Source organism: Urocitellus parryii, chromosome 3, assembly GCF_045843805.1.
Source record: "Urocitellus parryii isolate mUroPar1 chromosome 3, mUroPar1.hap1, whole genome shotgun sequence".
NCBI lineage: Eukaryota > Metazoa > Chordata > Mammalia > Rodentia > Sciuridae > Urocitellus > Urocitellus parryii.
This window is the reverse complement of record NC_135533.1, coordinates 104,446,914-104,459,754: the sequence shown is the minus strand read 5'-3', so window position 1 is coordinate 104,459,754 and position 12,841 is coordinate 104,446,914. Positions and strand designations below refer to the sequence as shown.

General features: G+C 31.2%; 1 non-coding gene across 1 annotated transcript; it reads left to right on the top strand.

The window, feature by feature from the left end:
* Positions 1-3,969: 3,969 nt before the first annotated feature.
* On the top strand, positions 3,970-4,078 carry LOC113198770 (U6 spliceosomal RNA). The gene has a single exon (XR_003302896.1). It is a non-coding gene; the product is annotated as a U6 spliceosomal RNA (small nuclear RNA).
* The last annotated feature ends 8,763 nt before the right edge of the window (positions 4,079-12,841 follow it).

Sequence of the window (12,841 nt, the reverse complement as noted above, 5' to 3'; positions counted from 1 at the left end):
TTTTTATATGTTCTTTATCAAGTTGAAAATCTTTCTCTCTAGTACTACTTTGCCGAGAATTTTCACTCATAAATTAATTGAATTCTTCGATTCAGTTTACATGCTTGTATTTTTTTTCATTAGCCTGTTAATGTGGTAGATTTTTTTTGAAAATGTTAAATTGGTCTTGCATATTAAAATAAACCTTATTTGGCCATGGTTTGTAAACTGCTTCACACATTGTTAGGTTTAGTAATATTTTATTGAGTATTTTTGCCTTGAGATATGGTTCTGATATTTTCCTTTCATGTTGTAATGGTTTGTATATGAGGGATAAAAAGATGTCTCCCCAAAGATCATGTGTGAGACAATATTCAGAGGTGAAATGATGAGATCATAAGAGTTGTAACTTAAGAGTGGATTCATTGATAGATTAATAATTTAAAGGACTGCTGTATTAATGTGGTGACAACTGTATGCAGATAGGGTGTGACTGAAAGAAGAAGGTGGTTGAGGGGAGTGCCTATATAGTTTTTATTTTATGCCATTGGAGCTCGATCTCTGCTTTCTGACTTCCATGAACTGAGCACCATTCCTCTGCCAGAATCTTCCACCATGATGTTCTGCCTCACCTCAGGCCCTGAGCAATAGAATTTGTCAACCATGGACTGAACCTCTGAAAAACCGTGAGCTCAAAATTAAGCTTTTCTTCATCCAAATTATTCTTTGGGGGTATTTTGGTTAAGGGAATTAAAAACTGATTAAAATGCTTGTGATGCCTGTATCTTGGCTTTGGTTTGTAGTAGTGCTGACCTCATAGAATAAGTTAGAAGGGATCCTTCTGCTTCTATTTTATGGGAGTAATAGAGAATTGGTACTGTTTTTTTTCCCCCTTAAATGTTTGATAGAGTCACAATGAAACTATCTGTGTCTAGTGCTTTCTTTTTTAAAGGTTATTAGTGATTTTTAAAAAATTGATTCTTTATTTGTACACATACACAATACCTTTATTTTATGTATTTTTATGTGGTACTGAGGATTGAACCCAGGGCCTCACATGTGCTAGGCGAGCGTTCTACCACTGAGCCACAACCTTAGCCTAAGGTTATTAGTGATTGATTCAACTTCCTTAATAGATATAGGCCTATTCCTATTATCTACTTCTTCTTTGGTGACTTTTAGTAGTTTGTAAATTTCAAAAAATAATCTTATTTGTTTCAAATATTTGAGTATAAATTTGTTTATAATATTTCTTTATTATTCTTTTAGTATCTATGAGATCAGCAATGATACCTCCTCTTTTAATTTTATTAACAATTTAAATTTCTCTTTTTTTCTTAGTTAATTTGACTAAAGGTTTGAATTTTATTGATCCTTTCATATAAGCAAGATTTTGTTGTTGTTGATATTTTCTCTTGGTTTCATATTCTTTGGTTTCTCCACTAACTTTAATTCCTTTCTTCTGCTTTTTATAGATTTGTCTTATATTTGTTTCCCTAGTTTCCTAAAATGTAGCTTAGATTATTGATTTTCAGTACTTTTTATGAATTTCATGCAATAAATTTCCCTCTTAAGCAATACTTTTTTTCAATTGTGAAAGTTTGATTAGTTGTACTTTCATTTTTTAAATTCCAAGTAATTTTTAAATTGTCTTGACACATCTTTGGTTTCTATGTTATTAATTTAGTGTGCTTTCTTAATCTCCATATGTTTTAAGATTTTCCATCTTTCTGTTTTGAATTACTAATTTAATTTCATAATAGTCTGATAAATTCTCTGTAGAATTTCTATTTTTAAATTGATTAAAGTGTGCTTGTGGTCTACCACATAATCCACCTTGGTAAATAATTCTATGTGATCTTCATAAGAATCTATGTTCTGTTATTGTTGGATGATGCATTTCATAAATGTCAATGTCAATTTGATCTAGTTGTCGGATGGTATGTTTACAACTGTGTCCTTACTGATTTTCTCACTGCTGTTTCTCTCTCTCTCTCTCTCTCTCTCTCTCCAGTTTCATCATGTATTTTGATCCACTATGGTTAGATGTGATTGTTTTAATAATCATTACATATTTTTGGAGAATGTCATCATTTTGTAAGGCCCTCTTCTTTATCTCTAATAATTATTTTTTGCTTAGAAATGTGTTTATCTGAAATTATTTGGATTATCCTTTAGCTTTATTTTCATTGATGTCAGCATAGTATAACTTCATCTCTCATTTTTTAACAGCTTTACTGAAATATACTATTCAATGTTTTTAAAATATGCATAGATAAATGCAAACGGCACCACCCATGATTTTTAAATATTTCAAAATCTTCAAAAAAAATTTCATATCTTTCCATTATCACTATCCATCCACTTATTGCCCCAAATCCTAAGCAACCATTTATGCATTTTCTGTCACTGTAGGTATAATTATTTTGGTCAGTTCATATAAATGGAATCATATAATATGAGATCTTTTATCATTGGATTCTTTACTTAATGTGATATTTTAAGGATTATCCTGCTTTTTTGTTTTGTTTTTTGGTTTTTTTTTTTTTTTTTGCATGAAATACTGTTTCATCTCTTTTTAGGACCAAATAATATACCATTGTAGAGATACACTACATATTTTTATTTATCAGTTGATAAACTTTTAGGCTCTTTCCACATTTTGGCAATTATAATAAATGCTGCTCTAACTTTTTGTGTACAAATTATTGTGTGAGACACATATTTTAATTTTTCCTTAGGTAAATAATGGAGAGTGAAATTGTTGGTTTATATGGTGGCTCTATGTTAAATTGTATGAGAAACTGAAAGACTGATTTGCAAAGTAATTGCTTCATTTTATAGTTTCACCAGCAGTAAATAAGAATTCCAAATTTTCCCTCTTTACATCAACTCTTATTATTATTTGATATTTTTTTTTCTATCCTTCATAGTTGGTTTAAAGTGTGCTTTGAAGTTTTGGTCGATTTGCATTTTCCTGATGGTTAATGAGTTAAAGATCTTATCATGTGCTTGCTGGCCATTGAAACTTTTTCTTTTGAATAAATGCTGGCTTAGGTGTTTTTTCCATTTAAAAAATTGAGATACTTGTCTTTTTATTGAGTTTCAGGACTTGTTTGTATTTTTGAATATAGAAGATGTAGGTTATCTCTCAGATATATTTAATGATTTTCTGTCATTCTATACTTTTTCCATTTCAGGTTTTTCATAATGGTTTTTGAAGCAAAAATTTTAGTCCAGTATTTTTTTTATTTGTGTTTTTGTGTCATATCTAAGAATACATTGCTAAATCCAATGCCATGAAGATTCACCACTCTAAGAGTTTCAAAGCCTTAGTCTTATATTTAAAACTTTATTTCAAGAATCCAGCCTCATTATTATTCATGTTTCTATTCTATTCCAACACTGCATGTTAAAAAGATGATTCTTTCCCCTATTAAATGGTTTTTCATAAAATCAGTTGACTATTTTCCATTTCTTTGTGTTTTTAAAATTACAGAAGAATTTCATAGACAACTCAGGTTTGGATCATGTTTTATTATCACTATAACAATTTCTGTAATTTAATTGTTATATCTGGATCATTCATTTTTCAGTGATTTTTGAGGTATTCAGTTTAATCTCTACCATGTTTATAACTGTTTTCTGCCACCTTATATTATTGTTTGTTTCATTTTTCCCTCTTTTTTTCTACCTTCTCTGACTTTACTGGAGAATTTTAACTCAAGTTTGTCTCCCTTCTTAACATCTGTTTTAAAAAATTATTTACAGTGATTGTCCTAGAGTTTGCAATACATATTTGTAAATAGTCCCAGTCATCTTTCAAATAACACTGTATTACTCCATGTAGTAAGGAGTGTTCCAATCTTTCACCCCATCCCCTATACTACTGCTGTTACTAATTTAACATATCTATTCAAAAAAAATCAACAAATACATTCTATTTTTATTTCTTTGAATGAAGAATTATCAACTAGATTAAGAAAAAATGCTCTCTTCAAAAGGACATAAAATAAAATTGAAAGAATACAGAGAAGATTAGCATGGCCTCTGCACATGGTAGGATGGCATTCAAAGTCATGAAGTATTTTATATTTTTATACCACAGTGGAGGAGATGTGTAAATTTTGAAAGTTCAATGTTAAACTAAACTATGAGGTAAAGATAATGTAATGAGTGAAATCAGAGAAAAAATACAAGAACTGAAATATAACCACAATAAGAAAATAGAGATTCTAAAAATGAATTAATTGGAAATCCTTGAAATGAAGAAATCAATAAAAACAAAATAAAAACTGAATACAAAAAATCACCAACAGACTAGTCCACTTGGAATATAGAATTTCAGGCAATAAAGGCAATGTATAGACACTTGAAAATAAATTAGATCATGGAGAAAGATGTTAAAAGTTTCTGGACAGAATCTTTAAGAAATACGGGATAACATTAAAAGGATAAATCTAAGATTTATCAGGGTTGATGAAGGCTCTGAAATATACCCTAAAGAAATTCACAACATCTGCAACAAAATAGTATCAGAAAATTTCACAAATCTCAAGGCTGCTATGGAAAATCAAACATATGAGGTACCCAGGATCCCAAATATACAAAATTACAATAGACCCACACCAAGGCACATTATTATGAAAATGCCTAACATGCAGAATAAAGATAGAATTTTGAAAGTTGCCAGAGAAAACCAACTGGTTACATTTAGAGGTAAACCAATTCAGATCTCAGCCAAGTTTTCAACCCAGATCCTAAAAGCTAGGAGGTCCTGGAATAACACATACCAAAATCTGAAATAAAATGGATGCCAACAACAAATACTATATCCAGAAACGGTAAGCTTCAGAATTGAAGACAAAATAAAATCTTCTATGATAAACAAAAAAAGTCAAAAGAATTTACAACTAGAAAGCCCACACTACAAAACATGCTCAATACAGTATTCCACAAATAGGAAAATAAAAATAAAAACAAACAGAGAGAAAAACTGCACTACACTACAAAAACAGTCAAAGGAGAATCTAATTCAACTTACAAACTAGAAATAAATCAGAATGACAGGAAATAAAATCTTCTATCAAAAAGAACATTGAATGTAAATAAACTAAACTCATCAATCAAAAGTCCTAGGCTGGTAGATTGGATTAAAAAACAATACCCAACAATACGCTGTCTCAAAGAGACTCACCTCATAAGCAAAGACATCCACTGACTGAAGATAAAAGGATGGGGGAGGGGAACCATATTTTTCATATGGATCTTGTAAACAAGCAGGGGTTTCTATTTTAATATCAGATAAAGTGGACTTCAAGCCAAAGTTAGTTGTAAGAGACAAAGAAGATTATTCCACACTGCTTAAGTGAATCATACAACAAGAAATAAAATGATGATATTTATACATAAAACAGTGGAGCATCTAAATACATCAACAAATCTTTCTTAATATCAAGAAGCAAACAGACCACAACACAATAATAATGGGTGACTTTAACATTCCTCCTCATCACTAGATAGATGTTCCAAACAAAAACTTAATAAAAGACTTATAGAACTGAAAAATACAATTAATACTTTAGACTAAAGAGACGTATATAGATGATTTCACCCATCAAGGAATGAGCAGCACATGGAACATTTCCTAAAATAAACCACAAACCACATCTTAGGCCACAAAGCAACTCTCAGCAAATACAAAATTAAATAAATAAATCAAGATAGTACCCTGAATTGTATTAGCTCATAATGGAACAAAATTAGAAATCAGTGATAAGATAAAAATAATGACTAATTATAACACCCGTGGACTGAAGAATTCACTATTGAATGATGAATGGATTTCAGCCAAAATCAGGGGTGAAATAAAAAAAAATTCTTAGAGGTAAATGATAACAGACACATAACATCAAAATCTCTGAGACAATAGGAAGGTAGTTGTAAGAGGACAAAATTACTTAATAAAATGTTGGCAAATATTATTTTAAAAACACATTAAAAAGAGTGTGCACCATGATCAAGTAGGTTTTATCCCAGAATGCAAGTATGGCTCAACATTCAAAAATTAACAACAGTAATTTATCACACACACACATACACACACACACACCTAAAGACAAGAATCACATGATTATTTCAGTAGATGCAGAGAAAGCATTTGACAAAACATGGCATCCATTCATGTTTAAAACACTAGAAAAAATAGGGCCTCAACACTGTGCAGGCTATATAGAAAAAACCCAAGCTAATATCATTCTAAACAGAGAAGAACTGAAAACATTCCCACTAAAAACATGAGCAAGAGAGGAATTCCTACTTTTACTACTTCTACTCAACATTTTCCTTAAAACTCTAGCCGTAGAAATTAGGCAAAAGAAAAAAATTAAAGGGACACAAATCGAAAAAGAAGAACTCAAAATTATCTCTGTTTGCAGGCAGCATGTATCTGTATTCAGAAAACCAAAAACCTCCACCAGAAAATTTTCAGGACTCATAATGAATTCATCAAAATAGCAGGGTACAAAATTAACACCCAGAAAGCTATTGAATTCCAATACTCCAATGACGAATCAGTTAAAAGAGAAATTAAGAAAACCATCCCAATTAAAATAGCCTCAATAAAATAAAATACTTGGGAAAAATCTAACAAAGGAGGTGAAGGATCTCTACAATCAAAACTACAGAACACTAAAGAAAAAAAAATTGAGGAAGACCATTTTTTTTGGAGAAACAGAATTAATATTATCAAAATGGACCACGAGAACTACTACACAGGTTCAATTAATTACCATCAAAATTACAATCACGTTCTTCATACAAATATAAAAAGAAGTCATGACATTCCTTTGGAAAAAATAAGAGGCCCATAATAGTCAAAGGAATCACACCAGAAACTGTGCACATACTAGAAGAAAACGTAGCTCTAAACACTCCAACATATTGGCTCAGGAACTGACTTCCTTAACAAGACTCCTAAAGCACAAGAAGTAAAATCAAGAATCAATAAATGGAATAACATCAAACTAAAAAGTTTCTTCACAACAAAGGAAGCAATCAAGATCATGAAGAGAGAGCCTCCAGAATGGGAGAAAATCTTTGCAACCCATGCCTCAGATAGTGTGTTAATTTCCAAGATATAAAAAGAACTTAAAAAACTTAACACAAAATAAATAAATATAGATAGATAGATACATAGATAGATAGATAATCCCATCAATAAATGGGCAAAGGTACTAAATAGACACTTCACAAGAAATATGAATAGTCTACAAACGTATGAACATGTGTTCAACATCTCTAGCAATTAGAGAAATGCAAATTAAAACTACTCTGAGATTTCATCTTATTCCGGTCAGAATGGCAATTATCAAGATTAAAAGTAACCATAAATGTTGGCAAGGATGTGGGGGAAATAATAAACTCATACATTGCTGGTGGGACTGCAAATGTGTGCAACCATTCTGGAAAGCATTATGGAGATTCCTCAAAAAACAGGAATGGAACCACCATTTGACTAAACTATCTCACTCCTCCATATATATGAGGACTTGAAATGAGGACATTATAATGACACAGCCACATCAATGTTTATAGCAGGTAAAACCACAATAGCTGAGATATGGAGCCAACCTAGGTGCCCTTAAATAGATGAATAAATTTTAAAAATATGGTATGTATACACAATGGAGTATTATTCAGCCATGAAGAGGAATGACTTTATTGCATTTTTAAGTAAATGGATGGATCTGGAGACTATCATGCCAGGTGAAACAAGGCAGTCCCCAAAAGCCAAAGGTTGAATGTTTTTGCTGATATGTGGAAGATAACACACAATGGAATATTACTCAGCAATAAAAGAGAATAAAATCATGGCATTTGCAGGTAAATGGATGGAGTTGGAGAAGATAATGCTAAGTGAACTTAGCCAATTCCAAAAAACTAAATGCTGAATGTTTTCTTGATATAGGAGGCTGATTCATGGTAGGGTTGAGAGGGGGAGCATGGGAAGATTAGAAAAACTCTAGATAGGTCAAAGGGGAGGAAGGGGAAGGGAAGGGAAAAGGGAGTAAAAGAGATGGTGGAATGTGATGGACATCATTATCCTAAGTACATGTATGAAGACACAAATGATGTGAATATTTGTACAACCGGATATGTGAAAAATTGTGCTCTATATGTGTAATATGAATTGTAATGCATTCTGCTGACATAGAATAAAAAAAGTAGAATAAAAAAATCTTAAAATAAAAAAGGGGGGTGGGAGAGGAAGAATAGAAATTCAGTAGATTAGATAAAGGGGAATAAAGGGAAGGGAGGTAGGATAGGAAAAGGAAAGGCAGTGGAATGAATCTGACATAATTTTTCTATGTACGTAGGTGAATACAACACAGTGAATCCCTCCATCATGTATATCCAAAAGATATATTCCATTCTTTTATTATTATATCAAAATGGATTCTACTGTCATATATAACTAAAAAGAACCAACATATAAAAGAATAAGGAAGCTCACTTTGTTCACCTTTATTTTTTCTACTCCTTTTTTTTTAGTTGTAATAAGAACCCCCAACATGACATATATGCTCTTAAATTTTTTTCACTTGCATAATTTGGCATTCTTAATTATAGGAACAATATTATAAAACACATCTCTAGAACTTGTCATCTTGTATGAAACTTTGTGTCCACTAAATGGTAACTCCCATTTTCTTCCTCCTTCCAGACACTGTCAAAACACGATTCTCTTCTTTATTTAGATGAATTTTAATATTTTAGGTATCTTATGCAAATTGAATAATGTATTATTCATTTTCTGTGACTAGCTTATTTCACGTAGCATAATGACCTCCAAGTTCATCCTTGTTTTTAGCATATGGTGAGATTTCCTTCTTTTTAAAAGCTGAGTGAAAATTATGGCCACAGTGTAAAACAAATGCTTAGTCATTTATCTTATCTTACAGGCATTGTATCACCTCACATCATCATTAAAAGAAGGTTGGTATAGTACAATGGGATTTTGAGAAAAAGGGTCAGAGACCACATTTGCATAACTCTTATTGCAGTATATTGTTATAATTGGTCTATTTTTATTATGTTATTTTTGTTAACATCTTACTGTGCCTAATTTATAAATAAAATTTTATCATAGGTATATAGACAAACCTAGTATATATTGAATTGCATATTACCTGTGGCTTCAAGCATTACTGAGTTCTTGAGACATGACCTATGTAAGAGAAAAGAAAACTCTAATTAAAAACAAATTTAACCAAGGAGGGGAAAAGTTTTTACATTGAAAGCTATAAAGCATTGCAGAATGGAATTCAAGATGATACAAATAAAAGTAAATATTTCATTTCTTGTTTGGAAAAAATCAATATTGCCAAAATGTCCATAGTGTATATAATCTGATCTGCATACTCAATGCAATCTGTACCTGTATTCTAATGACATTTTTCACAGAAGTTCAAAAAATTTCTAAAATGATAATAAATCACAACATCCTTAAAATCCAAAGCAGTATTGAGAAAAAACAAAAGAAAGATGATAGAATCATAATACTTGACTTCAAAATATAATAAAGCTATAGTAATCAAAAGAACATGCTATTTGGCATTAAACCAACAAGTAAAACAATGTGACAGAATAGAGAAAACAGAAATAAATCAATTCACTGATCTTCCATTGATCTTCAATAAAAGCATCAAAAACACATGTTTGGAAAAGTACAATTTTTTCATTAAATAGTGTTGGGAAAGGAGGATAAGAGAGATATTACATGTTCTTTTTTCCACATTTTTTCTTGGTGCATTATAGTTGTATTGTGATTTCTTATTGCACACAAAAAAAGTAAGTATGTGAGATAATGGATAAGTTAATTGGATTAATTTAAATATTTTATAATTTATATGTATGTCAAAACAATGTCATAAATCATAAAAATGGAATATTTTTGATTGTCAGTTATAACTTAAGCAAAGAAAAAAGATGGATAAATAAATCAATAAGATATATCTAGGGCTGGGTCTGTAGCTCAGTGGTAATGCACTTGCTTGGCATGTGCGAGGCACTGGGTTCGATTCTCAGTACCACATAAAAGTAAATAAAATAAAGGTCTATCTACAACTAAATTTTTTTTTTATTTTAAAAAATAGATATGTCTAGATTTGGATTTTCTCATATTTACCTCAATCAGTACTTGCTGATCTTCTTGACTTTGTGGTTTGATAATTCATTGATTTTTTAAAAATTATATACTTCAAATTTTTTAGCTCTTTTATATTTTTCTTCTACTATTCCAATATCTCATTTTTATACCTCTTAAAATTGTTATGCAGACTTAGATATTCTATTTGGTTTTTATAATTTGACTATTTTTTTTCTCTTTCAGATCAGTTTGGAAAGATTCAACTGACCTATGATAAAGACCCTTTTTTTTTTTTTTTGACTCTGTCAAAGCTGTTGATGAGTTTATCAAAAGATTTCTTATGTCTATTTCAGTACTTTTTAAAATGCTTAGCATTTCTTTTAGATACATCCATAGTGTTTTCATGCCTATGCTTACATTATCAATCCATTTTTTTTTCATGTTGTTTATATTTTTCATGAAATCCCTTAATATGACAGTGATTTAAATAGGCTGCTTGATTATTCCAAATTCTGCATCATATCTAAGTCTGGTTGCTTTTTCTCCTTGGCTGGTTTTTCTGGTCTTTTAGCACTTTTGTGATTTTTGGTTGAAAGCCAGGTGTGACTTATCAGATTATAAGAAGGGAGACTAATAGGTCTTTAGTTGAGGATTTCACATCAATCTGGATGTGAGTTGGATTATGTTTGATTGTGACAGCTGTAGGTTATTGAGGCTCCAACCTCTTTCCACTGTCTTAAGCAATGCTAGACTTCATTATGGAGAATGCTCTGGTAGTATATCAAAATTATTTTTTCACATCGACATCCAGAAAACGGAGGATTTTTCTGGACTGTTCACTAGAAAAACATATGGGGCTCCTACAGGTGAAAACGATGAAATAGTGTTCCTTCCAGTCTGGGAGCCCCAGAAATTTCTCTCTTTTTCTTGCAACCACTCTAAGTTACTGCTTCTTTTTCTTAATCAATTTCCACCTCAATATTTTGTTACATAATAAGATAATTACAACTATGATTCCTTTTATTCACCTGTCACACCAGATTTGGGGTTGGTGGTTTGCCCTGTAACCTTAGTTTTCCAATGAGCTCAAGAAAATTATTGACTTTTAGTTTACCCATACTGATGCTTATAAAAGATACAGTGATAACTTTTGAGCTCTTTACCTTTGAAGCTAAGAATAGACATTCTTGTGGTCATATTTTAACAGAAAACAATTTAAACTAACACTAAAGTCCAAAATAGAATTCATTAAAGCACGGTGAAAACTTTAAATGTAACATAGAACTCTCATTACTAACCTGGTAGTATCTCTAGAACATCTATTTAAATCAAATATGTGGGTACATAAGCTAAGGGATAAGAAGTAAAAGAAAAAGTCAGTAGTTAGGGATTGAATAATAAAACAGTTCCCTCTTATTTATTCAGTAATTTGTTAAACTAATATTTCTGTCTAGAGGCAATAAGAGAGAATTATTTAATTCTAAGAATTTGCAAATTATGATTTTAACAGTGATTCATGGTTCTTAGAAAGTCCAAATATAAAACCTTAAAAATTGTGTATGATAATAAGGAATATACTTAGCCCAGTGCCTATTACACAGTTCAAAATGTGGTACCACATATATCTAAAAGTCATCAGTTCAATTCATAAAAAAAGACAAAAGAAAACAATAGGCAGAATACAGAGTAGGAAAAAAAACAATATTTTAGACTATATAACAATATATTAAGTTCAAATGTGCCTGTAGAATACTTATTTTTTAAATCTATGCAGGGATATAGAATTCATCCTTGAAAAAAAAATTCAAAATTTCACAAAGACCTAGATACCCAGTGATTTTCCACTAACATAGGTAACATTGAATCCTTTGTAGTAAAAAGAAAAACATAAAATAATAAATAAGCACACTATATATTTCTCCTCCCTGGAGGATAAAAAAGTGCATATGGGATATATTTTGATGTTAAATAATTACCTCAACCAGATTCTTTCTTAACCAAACTTTAGTCAGGTATCTTTGAGCTCAGCCTCCTTTCAGCTAAGCCATCCTGCCTTTAGACTGCCTAATCCTGTTTTAGCAAGCATCCTGCTGAGTCAATTCAACACAAGCTCTCCATTCTTGATATCTGATCAAATTCATTATTTCCCACTTTTGCTGTATAAGTCCTTAACCTGCCTTAAGCCAGAATCTTGTCAGGTTGGTTCAGTGAGAATCCTCCTGCTGAGCCACAGTGGCAAAAGCTTAGAATTCCAGTGCTTTGGGAGGTTGAGATAGGAAGATTGCAAGTTCTAGGCCAGTCTCAGCAACTTAGTGAGGCCCTAAACTACTTAGCAACATCCTGATTCAATAGACAGATGATAGATAGATAGATAGATAGATAGATAGATAGATAGATAGATAGATGATAGATAGATAGATAGATAGATAGATAGATAGATAGATAGTAGAAAGATAGACAGACAGACTGGGATTGTAGCTTAGTGGTTTAGCATCCCTGGGTTTAATCCCCAGTAGCAAAGGGGGAAATGAAAAGAATCCTACTTTCAATGTCTCCTCTTAGTGATTTTCTATTATGGTTAAATATGAGCTATCTCCCAGAAGCTCATGCATGAGAAAATGCAAGAAAGTTTAGAAGTAAAATAATTGGATTATTAGAGTGTTAACCTAATCAGTGGATTAATCCCCTGAGAGGGATGAATTGAGCCATAAC